This window comes from Eutrigla gurnardus (genome assembly GCF_963514095.1).
Source record: "Eutrigla gurnardus genome assembly, chromosome: 22".
NCBI classification, from domain to species: Eukaryota; Metazoa; Chordata; class Actinopteri; order Perciformes; family Triglidae; genus Eutrigla; species Eutrigla gurnardus.
The window spans coordinates 10271294-10288919 of record NC_139933.1 but is presented as its reverse complement, the minus strand read 5'-3'; the positions used below and the strand labels follow the sequence as shown (position 1 = coordinate 10288919).

At 37.4% G+C, this 17626-nt stretch overlaps 1 pseudogene across 1 annotated transcript in view; it reads right to left on the bottom strand.

Moving 5' to 3' along the window:
• Window positions 1–14354: 14354 nt before the first annotated feature.
• LOC311033312 (voltage-gated potassium channel KCNC1-like) overlaps window positions 14355–17626 on the bottom strand; it is a 35276-nt pseudogene continuing 32004 nt past the window's right edge. The window contains exon 6 of the transcript XR_014599389.1: window positions 14355–14757. The product of XR_014599389.1 is annotated as a voltage-gated potassium channel KCNC1-like (transcript). The remainder of the gene's footprint in view (window positions 14758–17626) is intronic.

Genomic DNA, 17626 nt, shown 5'->3' with positions numbered 1-17626 from the left:
TGTTACCCCCTCTAACAAGCATGGTGCTCTGACTGACACAGGTCCCTCGGGCTTCCTCATTAACTCAAAATAGGCTATTTGATTTACACGTGTATCAATTAAAATTAAGAAAAACAATTAAACTCCAGTGAGAGCTGTAGAAAAACATAGATTACAAATAACCTTTTTGTTTCCTAATAAGCAGCAAATATGTCATGTTTGATTACTAAGTTAAACTGCTAATTTTACCAAATGAGTTGAGTGAATGACTTGTATATGGACCAGATGAATTATACTGATATGGTTTGGGATATATTAGTTATTCATATTTTGCAAAAACAAACTGTAATTTGTAATATGTGTTATCTAGAAGACTGAAGCTGGTGTGACACTGCATAAAGACAATTCAGAATTGGTTGTATTCACAGAATGTATTTAGTTTGAGATGAAATTGTTGGAAATTGTTGATGTTGGGATGCAAGCTGGCACTTAAATGTATAACGTGCAAACGAATGATCACCTTATGAACAGCAAGCGAGAAAATGTAGCTTTTGTTTTGTAATGAATGTACCATGTGTCAACCATCAACATTAGACAATACTATAGAGATGAGGGGAAGGTACTTGATCTTACAGTCCTCCACCACCGGTTCTGTCTGGGGCCTAACCCTAACCCTAACCCTAACCCTGAAATGGCCTTTCTTTGATTTCCTCAAAAATGTTGTCACAGCATCTGTAATGTAAAAAGAAAGAAAAGGTTTACTTGTAAAAAAGTTCGAATTAACGGTAAAGTTAAGCTTCCATCATGTTATTTGGACCTGCAGTTTCCCAATGCTGTGTACAAGCGGTTTTGGATTTATTTAATAGGCTTCACTCAATAATTCCATATAAATGGTCCCAACATGACTTGGTAGGGGAAACAGAAAGAGTTGGATTGGGAGGAGTTCCTGTGCCTAGAATTAATAAGGTTGTTGTTGTAAAGTCCCACCTCCCAGCTCTGATAACCAGTCAAACTTCTGCATGCTCTCATAACCATCTCTAGCTGTATGAATTAGGCATTAATGCATCATAAAATAATGTACAGTGGTTGAGTGGACATGTTTTCGAACAAGGAAACAATGTGGCACACATAATTTTGTCAGCTATGTCTTTAAAAAAAAAAAAGAAATGTGCTTCTTCCATCTTAATGATTTATATAACTGTATAAGACCAAAAACACCAAAAAAAGTCTACTTTATAACTTACCTGGCATAACTGAGTATGTGACCGTTTCTTCAAATCCCCTTTTGTTGCACAGATGACCAACGTTCACGACCAAGGTGGACATCATCGTATTGGTCAGGAGCCTGTATGATAAAGTCAGTAGCAATTAAACCCCTCTTCAACTTGGACATCTAGAATCTTGACACCACATTAAATCACATACATTTCATTCAATCATGCACTGAAATAAGAAACTATTTCTACACTACAATTCAGTTTTACATATGCATTTGATGTCAAGTGCAAATAGTAGTATTTTTTAATTCAGTGTCAAGTTCAGTTTCTCGAGCATGCTGAACTAATGTACAGCAAAATTTAAGGACTTACCGATTAACAAAGGTTGCTCGCAGACGAATTATTATTATTTTTTCCTCCCAGCCAAATTAGTAGTCACCAGCTGAGCAGCAGAGCCTGGAGATTTCACACATGCGCAAATAATTTCCTTTCAGAGGCAAATGTCAGCCCACATTTTAAAATACTCTCAATTAACTTAATCTGACATAAATTTTTTGAAACATAAGATGTAAAATAAAATGTGCATAAACCACTGACCCTATTAGGTGAACATGTCAACAGAATCTGTATATGACCTAAAAATCAACACCTGTAATGTAAATGCAGTGCGTGCAGTTCATATGTTAAATACTCACAGGATGCTATTAGAGAGAGTTTACGCATCATAGTTTTATAGCATCTTTTTGTTTTGTTACATTTGTGTGTGTTAGCGCTTTAGTAGCTACCAATTTTGTCTTGTAATTTTCCTATTTTTTTTTCACTGTTGGCCTAGCTGTAATGTTGGGTTGGCATTGGCATAACGTTTTTTCTGGTGGTCAGTAAATAGTAACTCTAGCGACTCTAATGAGGAGTAGAAAATAGTACACGATGTAGGAAATACATTATCTGTTAGAAATATTCTACTAAAATGCTGTGAAATAAAATAATTCAAGCTGTTACATTAAATCATATAACTGTCTTTTGCAATTTAACTTACTGACCATTAATTTGTGATATAAAAGCGAGAGAGAAAAAAAGGGCAAAATTGGCCCATGAAGTCTTTTGGCATCTGCTTTTGTATTCAAAATATGAAATGCAATCACAGGGTTGGGTCGCATAGGATGACACATTCCCGATAATTAATTAATAATAATTTAGATTTATTTATTTATTTATTGAAGGCAGTTTCTTCTACTTCAATTAATTGTGTCTTGGTGGGTTTGAACAATCAAATAAATAACACCAAATCAATCAATCAGAAGTATCTTTGTGAATCGAGCAAAGCAGACACTACTGTGCATTACCACCAGAGGGAGGTGAAGTGTTGGCAAAGGGAGTAAAAACTGAAGCAGGCCTCTGCCGACATTTCCTCATAGTTGCCTTCAGTTACAGAAAAACAAATACACTGCTCACTGCTACATTACATTCCCATTTGATGGTGAATAACAGTGTTGATAAAAGGCAGTAAGGAAATCTAGTTTTTTGGTGGTGCAGCGGTGTGGAACGCCTCATGTTATTTTTAGCATCATAATCTTGGATATGGGAATACTCTGACAGAGAGGTGCTTCTGTAAAGTGGCTTTAAAGTCTTTAGCTCCCGTGCAGCCATGCAGAGCAATCAGGAGACCTTGCGACTCCCCTGAGATGGCTGCACACACCACCACAGACTCATCACCACGTAGAACGGTGGGTATCCAAGACGTAGATGACTCAGACCACATTGCTATTCCTTACACCAGCTTATGGCATGGAAGCGTTCTCAAAACAGCAGGGCTAAGATTATTTAGTCATCTCGCCCCGACTGTGCAAGCATCCTATCGAGAGCTCTTAATTGTCCACTTTACTCTGATTTACCCAAGTACCTGATTTCAAACCCTTTTCCCTTGCAATTATTTACAATATGTATGGGATATATAAATACAAAATTGTCAGATGATTTCAACCTAACACTGGAAACTGGGATTCTAGTTGATGACTCACAAGGCCGCTTCCGTAACTGATTTGGTTTTCCCGTGCACATCTCCCAATTTGATCATTTTAATTTCGTTCATCAGGTCCAAAAAGAAAATTATCTCTATCAGTTAAGACATATTACAGATCCTTATGATTCGATCATCTTTGGTGTCTGATTTCATGGATTTTAGAAGGTAAAGTTACAGTTATTCGATATCGAAGCCAGGAAACCGGCACTTGCATTACTTCAACATTCTCAAATATCACGCCACAGTTAGGATTGACTTTAAAATGATAGATTACAAACAAATCAATGCAACAGTCACTGGCTGCACAGGAAACTTGACAGTTAGACCTCCTTGGAAACGCTGCCATCAAAACACAACGTATCCTTAAAACTTCAAATCGAATGTGTCATCCTTCAGTTTGTTGGACGATTTTTCATCGTGTCCACGCTTCGAGCCGGATTATATCAGTCACTGTGTTGTGGTATCTTGTCCCTGGCAAGCTGATGAATGGCGTTAACGTCAGTATGACCAGGAGCACACATTTCATCCGTTCGGAATCTTAAACAAAGACACCATTGATGTTACTTTTTCTTTTATTTTTAAGGTTCATTTCAATGATTTTAAGCAATGTTAATGTCTCTGAAAAAGCATCTCATGACTGTTAATCAGTTATTCATTCAAGCTGCTATGGAGATTGGTTCACATTAGATCGCATTGACATTCATACATTGTAAGTCTCATTAGTAGAAATATGTTCAATTATGACACTTTATTGATATGTTTCTATTTTTTTCTTCAAAATATAAAAAGATAGATCATGAACATTCCATTGAAATATACTTTATACAGTTCTTGATGAGTTGTTCTTTGTGTCCCAACATTTCAAAAATAAAATCCGGCATAAGTCACAACCAGATACTCCAGTGACCACCTCTTCTCCCCATTCACTCTCCTACTAAGACCGCAGTACAATGGACTAGTACCTAAGTCTGTTTTATACAATTTGATGGCATGTAAAAATGAACATACATCTTTTATCTTTGGAATGCTTACGTGAATGTGTTGATGTCAGCCTGTAATATTTAGATGTATAGTGGGTATGACTTTTGTGGTGTATTGTCACATTGTTTCTAATTAAAATAAGATATGAAATATATTAGAAAAATCTATTCTGTATGACAACATTTCCTCTAAAACAACTCTGGTCTTATCACTTTGTAAAATAAAATACTTTTTTTTTTTTTTAACGTCGTGTGATTGCTGTGGCTTTATGGGGAGCCATAAAGCCACTACACATGTGGCTGCAATCATCTGGACTGATGACAGAACGCCTGTTTCTCAGGGAGCATACAGTAAGTGTCGATCAGTGGCATTCGTGGTGCAGATTGCATACAGTGTCCTCGATTAAATAAACAAACTCATATAAACATATATAAACATATTCAATGGAAACAGGCACATAAAGAAAATAAAACAATAGGATATAGTGGAGGCTGTGTCAACCAAGGACCATATAACAACTTCCAAACACCTGGATGTCATAATATTGTATATAACACAAAGTAGCCGTCAGGTTAACAGTGGCATCGACTTACCATGTAATGCATTTTTTTTTGTTGTTATTTTGGTTATATGAGTGTCACACAGGAAATCTTTAACACTGTATAACGGATTAGCAAACTTGATAAAATAAAACAGACTTAGCACTCTCGACATTGTAACTCATTCTGTTCAACATGACTAAATCAAATGGCAGTATTATGCAATAGAAAAGGAAAGACATCTTTTTTTGTGTTAAGCCTGGCATTGGCATTAGCAGTCACAATGTAGAGAATGAGGAAAATGGCAAACAGAACAGTGAGAAATAAAGAAAGGGGAAAAGACGGCACTCGGCTGTGAAAAAAACACAAACAGCTGGGTGAAGCACAAAGTTTTTTTTTTTTTTTTTGCAAGTGTGCACACCGTCGCCAGAAGTTCACTTCTGAAATATTCATAATGTCTTTGTGACCATTGAAGCTTCGCGCTGTATGCTTAATGCCTTTCCAAAACGGGAACTGAAAATCGGGAGCTTTAAAAAGATAAGGGGCTGAGACAAAAATAAAAAATTAATCTTGCTGACTATTTTTGCAAACAGACAGAAGGTAGAGCCTGTGAAACCTTGAATAGTCTGTAGTCGACATCACACGATATTCTGGTGAGCCTCCAACGGTAATGTACTGGGAATGGACAGAGGACCATTCAGCTGCCTGAGCTGAGCCCCGGACCAGCAGGGCCTGAAACTCACTTGGAATACCAAACAAAGGATGAGGTGCTTGGAGAGCACTCAACAATGACATGCTGTTATTTTTTTCTCGTTTTTTTTTTTTTTTACATTAATCTCCTCTCGGTGGACACTGGTATCTCTCTTTTCTCGCAACACTTAACTTAAAGTACTTCACTGACATCATTTTGGAAGCTCTGGGTCTCTTTGATTGGTGCTCACATGACTGTGTCGTGTGCTGTAACGAGCTGTCGACGAAGCCAGCTGGGTGACGGTAACTCCGTGTGTAACGACGAATGCGAAGACCTGACCTGTCTTAAAAAAAAACGAGACCGAAAAAAAAAAAAAAAAAAAAACGAGCTACCTCTACACAGTCATGCTGACACTGTGAGTGCGAGTAGTTTTCAGTTGCCTCTCGAAGGAAGACGTTTCTGCTCTATACGACACGGCACAGTGTTCATAGTTATCAGGACTGGGTTTCATGACAAACAATGACTAGGAGGCTAAAGGGGACAAGTCAAGACTCTGTTCCCCCCTCGAGAGATTATCAAGTCATAATGCATGCTTTTTTTTATACACGTCACGGTGAGGTGTTCACATTATCGTTATCTATATACTAGAATCTTATTATGTTAGAAAGAAAACACCTACATCCACACACACCATCAACACACCTGAGTCCTTTAAAACCGCACACAAACTTTGGAATGGCAGTTGGTTCCATGCAAACCTGAAATCTCTCTTGATTGTTCGCCAGTATCGTTTCTTTCATAGTCTGTTATTGGTCTTTATTGGATAACCTGCACTTGTACTCCCCCTTTTCTTTTTTCTTTTTTTTACTTAGGACTAGTGGAACAGAACTGCTTATCCCAGCAAAATCCTTCCATGGGACAAGCAAGGTCTTTACGAATCTCTTTAACACTGAGGCGTCGGAGATACTCTCGAGGTTCTCCGTTTGCCCTGCTACAATCATGTGACAACTCTTGTATTATTGCCAAAGGAAAAAAAGCAAACTATGATCAAGCAGTCAAAGTTGTGATATGGAGAGCTGTTGTTTCAGAACTGCTGCTGCTGTTGCTGCTACGGTCGTTGTGCAAATGATTCGAGGGTAAAAAAAGAAACATGGAGTTTTGCGATTAACAACAAGCAAACCTTTGCGCAAAATGCTAGAGTTTGGCAAAGTGTTGAATGATCACCGCAGACTGAATGGCTCGAAAATATACTGATCGATGCATAAGAAAGTAAAACTATGGCGACGGTCGAAAAAACACTGGAATCAAGAATGTAGGGCAGTAGTAGCGAGAGAGCAGAGAGATTTCATCAAACGAAACATAGTTCAGGGTGTACTTTGCAAACATACATGTTTCAATATTCACAATTGTTTTAGTTTTCAAAAGAAAATATAGCTCTTCTCTTTCATTATAATCTTTTTTAAAACATTAATTGCATATAACATTTTTTTAATTCATTTTATATATACTTTTTTTTAGTATCTCTAGCACCCTTGTCTTCAACTAAGGGCTTGCAGAAAAGACAGTCATGCAAACTAGTCATGCTGGTAAACAAAGTTACAAAAATGCATTATCTTCCCCCCCGCCCCCATTTGTTGATCTCGGCGTCCATCCTTTTGTGATCCCTGTGTCTTTATCGGCAAGAGTCTGTCATTGCTCAGTGTCTTTCAAAAAAAAATTGTTCCTGGTACTTGTGGGGGAAAATAACTTCACTCACATCCTCATGTCAAAATATTCACTTTTCATCTTTTTTTTTCTTTGACTCCATTTCATGATGCCAAATTTTGTATTCACATTTGCATCTGATTTTTTTTCTTTCGTGTTTTTTTTCTTTTATTTATTTTTTTTTGCCATTCTGGATCTTTTCTTGCTCAGCAACTTCCTCCGAAGCAATGGATAGTTGATTTGTTTATCAAAATATAGATTTGTTCTCTTTGTACACTTCCACTCTTGGTCCATTTCTTCTCATTTTCCCCATTGCCTAAGGGCTCCCCTGATGGGCCATCCTTATCTTGACGAAGCAGTCGTTGGCAGCAAGAGGGACAAGAGAGAGATGGGGCAGTATTCATCTGGAGATTCTTGCGCCTTACTGGCAGTGTCAGCCTATGTGTTCGGAGGAGCATTTATCTTATTGGTCCCTTTCAAATTGCAACATGGAGTTTTTATGTGATGTAAAAAGTGATCTTTTTGTTGTAATTTGTGCAGGCCAATATCCCATGATATTGAAAGAAAGGCTGATAATTGTGGAGTCAGTCTTTTTTCTCCCCGTGACTGAGCGCTGTGTCAGTCAGACGTGGGAATATTCAATGTGCATATAGGGATGAGATGCAAGTGGCAGTTAAAAGTACTTTAAGAGGAATGTCTTCGAACCAAACGGAGGAAATGGGCAGTGTGAGGGTGAGTACAAGTCTCACCCTAAAAGGTCTATTCCTCGTCATCTATATTTTACATTACAGAAGGTCATTCAGCAAGTGCTTGCTACAGGCCTTTTGGCATCCCACACGTCAGTACATGAGAGATAAAAGAGAAGTCTTTCACCACCGGATCCCTACGGCGAAGTGTGTCGGCGAGTCTTTCGATCTCGACCCGTTTTGAGCTGATGCTACATGTGCTTCGTTTGATCAACATCATTGTAAGTGTTGCCGTTTTTGATTATCTTGTGAAGAGGGCAGTGTTTCAGTCTGATAGAAGTGAATGGAAGACATAGGTTCAGTGGCAAACGTGCTATACAAGTGCTAAACTTGGGTGAGGGGTTACAGTATGGGCGTTGGTCAATACTGTGCATTTGTGATTGATTTCATATGCACCGTTTTGTATTTAGTGCATCTTTTTTTCTTCTTTTTTTTGGAATGTTTACCGTTTAACGAGTAAATTCAATCCTTTGTCTCTCATGTACACTTTTTTTTCCCTTCTTCTTTTTCTTCTTCTTCTTCTTCTTCTTCACTGGAAAGAAACCTAAGCGGAAAATGACATCTAAAAGATCCCTTGAATGCATAAATTCCTCTCTAATCCAACTGTTGATGGATTAAATCAAATTAGTTCCCAGCCAACAAATGCTACAATATGTTAGCAGAGATGCTACATTGTTCATTGAGTCCTCTGTGAAGACAAGTGTTTTTTTTTTGTTGTTGTTGTTTTTTTTCGGAAATGCATGAAGTTGCTCAGTTGTTCAGCACTGTAGATGGTACCGAGTTGGTCATTATACAAGATGGCGAGTATAATGCTGTCAGAGAGATGTCATCTGGAATGTGTAATCGGGAGTCCTTTTCTATCCCCAAAAAAGTGTGTCAGTGCAATGCTCAGTCAGTTTGCCGAAGAAGAAAAGGAAAAAAAAAAAGTCGGACAGTTGTCAAAAAATTTGGTCGGAGTTCCAAGAGGCTGCTTTGGTAACAACGTGAGGAGCAGACCATATGATTATTTAATTCAGGATTAACCTCTGGCCTCTCTCTTGTCGCCCCAAAGATCTCCTTTAAACTGTCCATCCGCGTCACACTTGTCGTTTACGTGGCTCCCGCCGCAAATTTGTGTTTACCGGTTACTGACTCCTCAATAGAGAGAAGGCGAACGCTAGAAACTTAACACTGTGAAGACAAGAACAGAAAGCCATTAATATTAAGTTCACAGGGAATAAAACAGAATTTGTAAGAAAAAATACAAGCAAGTGTCTAGATTGGTTCATAGAAGGGTCAACTGATATAAACCAATCTCACATATGGAATTTGCCAATTACATTGTTTTCAATTCCACAGTGTCACAGTGTCACTTATGTGATGTACAATAGGGAAGTAATCAGGGATTACCATTACCTGCAAACTGCTGGTTAACTGTGCATGTCAGAATGAAGCGCACACATTTACAACTGTAATGACAACTCTAAATACATATTTTAAAAAAACAAAAAACAACACACAGTACAGACAGGAAGTTGGCACATAAGAAGATTGACGGTTGACAGTATTAGAAAAACAAGACAGTAGACTGAAATGAAACAAGCTGCCGGGCCAACTGACCAGCAACACACTCCCCACTCTGCCAAATCCCAGCGAATCTTCATCGTTACGGGGGCTGAATCGTGTACAGAGCATTTGGAAGTGTGTATGTGTGTGCATGTGATCATTTTCCTTTGAATGATATGTACATACATACATTTTTTTTGGGGGGGGGGGGGGGGGGGGGGGGGGACAGATGGACACGTACAAACTTACTCAATGCCTTTCATGGAAGTTCTGACATTCAAAAAAGGAGCAATGGGATTACACAAACCATTTCAGGAGGCTTAACACCCCTCCAAACAAAAAACATCCACCTCGACACAAACATCCTTTATCCCAGCCACATTGGCTCTTCGTCTGCTCTTCGTTTCACCCTCTTCCTCTGTCAATTCCCCCCGTACAGTTGCGTTTTTTCTCCAGAGAAAAAAAAAAGCCGTTAGCGAGGTAGTTCATCACCGGCTGTACGGTAAACGTGAAGGATTTTAGACGTCTATCTGCCCACCATCCTCAGCCATTAAACACCAGACTTTGTGATTGTATGTAATTGCACAAAAATGGCTTTTAATAGAACTTAAGTGCCAGATTTATAAATTCTTAGATACTATATACAACAGTAACATCCCAGAGCCGTACCTAAGCCGCCTTTGTGTCACTTAGTCATTATAATCTGCTGCTTATTGACCTTACATAATAAAGATATGGCACTCCTTTAGTGGATTTTACATGCCATACTATGCACCATAGGAACAAAGAGAAGTTTGACTGGTGTCTAGTTGTAGTTTCTCCCCTCACATGTCGAACCACTCTACTTACAGTACAGCAGCTTTTAGTTTTCCTATGCTCACTAAATCCAAATCTAATAGTGAAACAGTCACACATACCACACACACATGCCTTTCAGGATACATTAGCAACAACCATTTAAATATTTACATGTACTGTACATTCAAAGAATACAGTGCATTCAGCCCACGTAGGACCAACTCTTTGAGCAAACTCTCTCTCTCTATAATATATAAAATATTAAGTAGGAATTGTACAAGGAAAATAATAAACACACATACTTTGTTTTTGAAAAACAGACCAGAAATCCAGGTGAAGCGGTGCAGTAAGTTTACTTTGGCAACGTAAAACCTTTCTGATGATATACAATATTAAAGTATGCAATTCCTTGAGAGTTGCTCAGAAACTTCCTGCCCCAACACTCACAAAGTATACATAGATATATAATTTATGTATGACTTTAATGTATTCACATGTGTAGATACAGATATGTACATATTCAAGAATAACAACTGACCTAATACGCATTGCTCGGAAGGTTAAGCTAGTTAAATCTAGCTAGTTTGCATGAAACTCCTAAATTGACATCAGAGCCTATGGGGGCCTCATAGAGGCACTTACAACAGCCGCCTGTTTTCGTTTACTTCAACAACGTGTACGACGGTGGCGTTCGGCCACAGCTACGTGATGTGACTCTTTAAGCTCAACAGAACCACAATTGTGACAGTCTTCTAATTTAGATGCAGTACAGAGCAAACTTAAAGAAATACAGCACGTCTATAACCATAAATGTTATAAATGAAAGTGGTGTGAGATGACTTTATTCCTCTCATTCATTCTCAGTCAATCGCGGCATCAAATAAAAACATTTCACTGCAGATATTTAAGTCGGACGGACATTTTCCATGAGGGTAATGGAAAACATACACTCCAAATAAACCGGCATGCCAGTACCGCAAAATCGTTACATCCACATTGTGGAGTTATTTCAAGATTGTACAGTAATGATTGTGCGCTTAAAAGGGTTTCATGAGGTTTGGTGCACTGAGAGGAGTGGTGCTAACAACAACTACAACAAAATGCAGGTTTGCTGATGTGGACCTGCTTTGAGGATTGGACCGAGGCCAATCAATGAGCACCACTGTACTCATTACATATTAACAAAACATTTCCTCCCATGTTAAATCAATTTATCCCAGAGTTTCCCGAGCTTCCCTAAGTGCAGGTTGACATGATACATTAAAGAGCTGCTGTCAACAAAAATGCTTGGAAACAAAGCTCTGCATGCTGTTTCAGATATTTTTCAGACAACATTAAACCACTGTCAATTTTCTTTACATAAATAGTCAAATGCAACGATACTGAGAATGAGCAACGACTAAAAGCAACTTCAGTCTGAAAAATGTGCGTGATGGCCTCCTAAACCCCGTATCAGACCAAACCAAGCATTACTTCTTGCAGTGACGCACGGTGGGATATATCGTAAATGAGAAGCTACGACTGCTACAAACCTCTCAAACTCCAGTCGACAACAGATTCAAGCAAAAACATTCAAGTGATGTCATAGCTTTCATCCCCCGAATTGTAATACTGCATATCTAAGTTCTCAAACTTGAGGGGTCTGGAAGCACATTGATTTTTAGACAAAATAGCAATCGGGACCATAGATTATGACAGTAAGAACATCAGGACTCTCTAAACAAGTACTCTTAATGTTTTCCCTTTGCTCCTGCAAAAAGATGTTGGATCTAAAGCACTTAACAGTTTTGTCTCATGATTTCAGTCTTACTACATTTCTGTTAGTTAAGGAACTGAAGCACAGTTAAATACAACATTCTATCTTTGTTTGACAAATGTTATTTTAGACAATCAGTGGTACAGAAAGTTAATTCCTTACAATGAAATACACATTACCAATACAAGTGAAAAACAATTAAAAAAAACAATTTCAAAATAAAAAATGGCAGCCACAACATCAGAAAGTTCAAAGGACCAGCAACAGTGACTTGAAATAAAACAGGACAAATGGCTCATGTTGTCGTAATATTTCTTGGAACAGCTGAATCAAAGATAATAGGTAGACTGCCAAAGTCTGTGCATTGTTAAGATTAAAAATATATCTGCATATTTACATATGTATGTGCACAGCATGCTTTCCAGCATTAACATAATATTGCATGTTTATTGCATATGTGGATGTGTTATATATTCTTTTTTTTTTACTTTTAACATAATATATGTTTTTTGGGAGAATGGCTATCTGAGGAAGGACCTCAGTGACATAAATAAAAGCTATACATTGCTATAATGGTTTATTTTGAATTGGTTTTAATATTGAAGGGAATTGTATATCGTAAGCACCGTAATATTTTTTAATAGATTAATTATTATATTGCATTTTGTCCATTCATTTGTATTTTATTTAACTGTTTTAGACAAACAATTCAACCAAAAACAAAACATGAATTCAAATGTTCATGTGAAAATAATAAATATAAAATTAATAAAAAGGAAATTAAATATAAAGTGAAGAAGAAGCAGAACAGATATTAAGAAAAGCTGAACATCCTAAGTGAGAGATGTTTGATCAGGTCATTTCACATGTGAAATCTATTCATTCGTTGTAATACGGTCTTTGCCTTATTCCAACACGCAAGCTTTAAAGGTTAGTAATTAAGTGATTGTTAGTAAAGTGCTTGTATGTGTTTTAAGAATATTATTAATTATGTAGTCTTCCATATCTGACTTTATATTTGTTTTTCTGTGTATTGCCATTTTAAAGGAGCTTTTCTAAATACATTGCATGTAGATTTCTTTCATAGAATTACATATTTCATTTACATGACTTTCCGAGCGTTTGTGCATTAGCATTTGTTCAGAGGCTGATCAAATACAAATTATAAGTTAAGGATGTGACAGCTTAATTGTGCTATTTTTCCAGACTGCCTTAAACAGTATTAGCATGTAGCTTAGCCAGGCAGCTACTAACAAGTTCCTCAGTTGCCCTAACAATGTTAACAACAAGAGGGTATATTTTCCCACAGTTAAATGTTATAAATGTGTCTAACCCTGATACATTAATTTCCATCTGCTACAGCTTTAACTGGGTTAAAAAAAGTTTGCGTGAAGCGCAAGTGTTAGCTGATAGCTGAAGTTCTGCTAACAACCAGCGTATTAGCAAGCTATGTTGTCAGTAGAATAATGCATGTAAACAAAGAGAGGCTGTGGTTCAGCTGTCGACTGTAAAGACTTCCAATGCTTAATTTCTACACAAAAAAAATCACATTTATGTTGAAACCACAGCCAGTGGTGTGATGTCATAGCTCAGGCCAGTAGTAAACAACATGGCTGCCTTCATCAATCAAACACATTATGACCCCTCTGCAACTTGGTCTCCCAACCAAAACTAATCTCATCCTACTAAGATATTGTTTTTTGAGATATGATTGTTATAATTGCATATGATGCATAAGATTATGATAAATATATAGAAATGTATTCGACAACATGCTTGCAACTGCTGAAGAAAGTGACCAAATAGAACTGTACACTAGAAGGTAGCAACTGCATATATGGGATCCTAACAGCAATGTAATAAAATAAAATACAGGTTTCACGAGTCGTGTCAGGCTGCACAACTGAGATAGCTCTTATGGTACAATACTCTTTTTCATATAAGCTAAGTTGTTTGACATCTCTTAGCTTTGCTGCGTAAACAATCAACATAAAGTGTCTAATGATGTCACAGATATAAAATGTTAATACTGAGACTTGCAGAAGTCGAGTCTGTCTTTTAGACAAAATGACCAAGATGATGTCTACGCTGTCGGCTATACATCAATATTCACAAAAGACAGAGAGTAGAAACCTTTTCAACATCAATCTAATCTATAAATGTATTTTCGTCTTTGGCTGGATGAACTGAAGTGTCTTGTTTCATGGTCGTTTTCTCTGGACGGTGGTGAGAGCAGAACATTTAAAAAATGGATGTCCACCTACACACTTAATCCTAAATTTTAAAATGTATCACAATGTGTTTTTTAATCTCTAACACTATTTTTATTCACTAACCAATCGAAATATATATATTTTTTGACATTTCTTTTTAATCATTTAAAACAACAGTGTATCTTTTAAAGCTAATTTGTATTGGACCCCATCAGCTAACCCGATGCATGCATCAAAAACCATTATGTCACAAGACGAGGGCTCGTTCGTTCTACATTCAAGTTCATTTTTATGTTATTGCTATTGTTTCTGCACGGTGTTCAATCCCAATGGAGGCTTCAGTACGATCAGTCGGCAGCTAATCCACTGGATCTCTCAACATCCAATCATTAAACATCCTTTTTTTTTTTTTGCTACAAAATGGACGGTATGGGGGAGCGGCAGCGGCGCAGCGGTCCTGGGGCCTCGTAGCTTTCAAAGGGCGGGCTAGTGATAGGAGCAAGTCGCAGCGCCGACGCAGCCATCCCCGATATGTTATTGAGACTGTGAGATTTGTCATAGCCCGTTGCTTTAAGAAAATAATTTTAACCATTGAAAGATTCATTAGATTATATTATGTTTTTTGTATATATCATATGCAAATAAAATAAAATAAAATCATAGTTGAAATGTTTTGGCACGTAATGACACATTTGTCATATTCAGGTGGTTTGTGGTGAAGGTCACATATTAAAACATGGACATGAGGTTTTAAGATGTCATAAGAAGAAATCAAACATTTTAAAAAGCACATGGAGAGAATAAATTAGGGGTAAGAAATTGATTATGTTATATGTTATAAATCATAAAGACATAGAAAAAGGACAGACGAGGACATACACAGACAAGAAAGACAAGACAAGACAAGAAAATGCGAGTTATGATATGTCTTTTTTTTTTCCAAAACACAAAAAGCAAAAGATTCTTTGACATTAACAGTTTTCACACCTCTAATAGGCCTGTTGAATAAAGCACCCGACACTTTATCATGTAACATGTGCCATGTTCAGGTGTTTTAGACAACCATTTGGCCAACAACTACACAGTTTAACACAACAACACGTAGAAAATACTCAGATATCACTGATACACTTCAGGACTTGACCACGTGAAGTTTCAGGTGAAATAATGGCTTAGAGATTAATAAAGTTATGTTGAATAACTCATCACTTTGCATTACGCTTTATAAAAAGTCCACTTGCTTCGGGTTGCTGTAAACTTCAGATGGCCAACACATACAAAGTCCTCCCTGCAACATTTTAAAACACTTCCTATCCCCGGTAATAGCATCCTGTAATGGAGATCACTTTACATCTAGTCTACAGTGGGAAATGACACACTTGTCCACGTGTGCATATGAGTTTGACGTATATTGGTACTTGGGCTTACGGAACCAATCCATGGAAGTAATAACACATTGGCCTCTGTGTCCTTTCCCGCTGTATTTCCACTGTGTAACAGAGCATGCAGACATTGAACTCCCCCTGCAGGAAGCAGCCACAGAGACGGCAGTGCTGTGCTGACAAAGTGTCGTTGCATCAGGTGAAGTGGAAAAACACCATTGGTAGGTAGCAGCTCATCTTCCCCAACAATGGCTTACTGACCCATCTTGGATGGAGTTTTACAGTTCTATGTGTCGCATTGGTTGACATTTATTAATTTTAGTTTGTGAGGAATTGACCAAGATTGTGTCTATTTTTTGTGTCTAACTCCAACCACCACAAGGCCACAGTTAGACAACAACGAAGAACACCCATCGGTACAGTGTGACGCCCTTTGTGCCTTCCTGCTGAAATATATATATATTGTGGTGCACAGCAGCCACCGCTCTAGATCATGCTTCGTTTGAGCCAACCATAACTAAAGGTCCTTTTTGTATTCTGACTAGCTCAGGCACATTAGTTGGAGGGCAACGCGGTAAAATATTTATGATGCATTTTTTCCACCGGGTTTCTCAGGCTGCACGTCCCACAAAGAAGCTGCCTGGTCAATCTGTGGTGCTGCTTCAATCTCAAGTTCAGTTCCAGAAATATTTGTGTTCATGCTGCCCAAATGTACTGAGACACATTGTCAGGTTGCATCAAATTGCAGCCACTATTGTGATGCTGAATCAGACTTGAGGGACAACAACAGGAATGACAGAAAAAAAATGTTTTTAGAGCAGAACTACAACAATAGCTTGCTAGTGAATGCAGACAATAATCTTTAAAAGCAAGACGTGGCTATTTTAGATCTTAAATTAACATTATCTAAGATTATATTAAATCAAACTGTTTTTATACTATTTATGGTCTAATGGATGCATTGCATGAAGGTGGGTGATAACTAAATATGATAAAAATCATGATACATCAATTTAGCAATTTTCTCTGTACTTTGACTGGAAACGGTTATTTTAATTTTCTTAATTAAATAAAAAATAAGGATTTGTAATTCACAGGAGTATATGAAAATAGGCTTTACCCTGTAGTTATTTCATACAGATTATTTATTCAAATACCAGAAAACATGCTTTATCGTGATTATATATCATTATCCAGATATGAAATTACCAATTAAAAAAATAGAAGTAAAAAGTATTAAAGTATTACAAAAATACACAAATTTAATAGAAGAAAACTAGCAGTTTTTACACTTATATTAATGTTACTTTTATAGTAATGTCACAACAACTCATTTTGCAGGTTTTTTTATTCTGCTAATGTTGTGCTTTAAGTTTTACTAGGTTAAATATTAAGCAAATATTATACTTTACTTAGGTGCTAGATTTGAAGTATGCACTACCTGAGGTCACGAAGACAGCTGGAAAGTTGGAAAGAAATATGAAGCTACAACAAAAGGCTACGATTCCGCTGTAATATTCCTTTGGATCTATTCTTGAAGCATAAATTAACACAAATGAGCATTAGTGGAGCGAGAAGGAATGAAGGAAGAATTCACTTCACACTGCTCATGTGATAAAACGACTTACAGCGCTATGTTTCATATACATTATGATCGTCAACCAAATTAAGACTACTAAACCTATAGGCGGTCATGTATTTAATTCTGAATCAATTCGCTTCCAACAAATGTCCTTAATTTGGCAATTTTTATCCCAAAAAATCAGAGTATATTAAATACGGATAACAGAAAAAAAGGGGAGTTCCAGTCTGTTAATTGGATGAAGGTGAAACGGATGAAGAGTAACGTAGACGGAGCTGGAACGTGGCTCTGATGATTTTCAGATGTATGTAAATGACTGGCTTGGCTGGCTAATTAGCACATTATTGCTCGGGACAAATTCAACACGAGGATAGTTTTCACAAATGACAACACAAACGCTGATAAAGTTAATCACGTCTCAGCCACTGCAGTCTGTCACGGTCTGCTAGCTTCCTCCTCACCGTGCTAAGTAC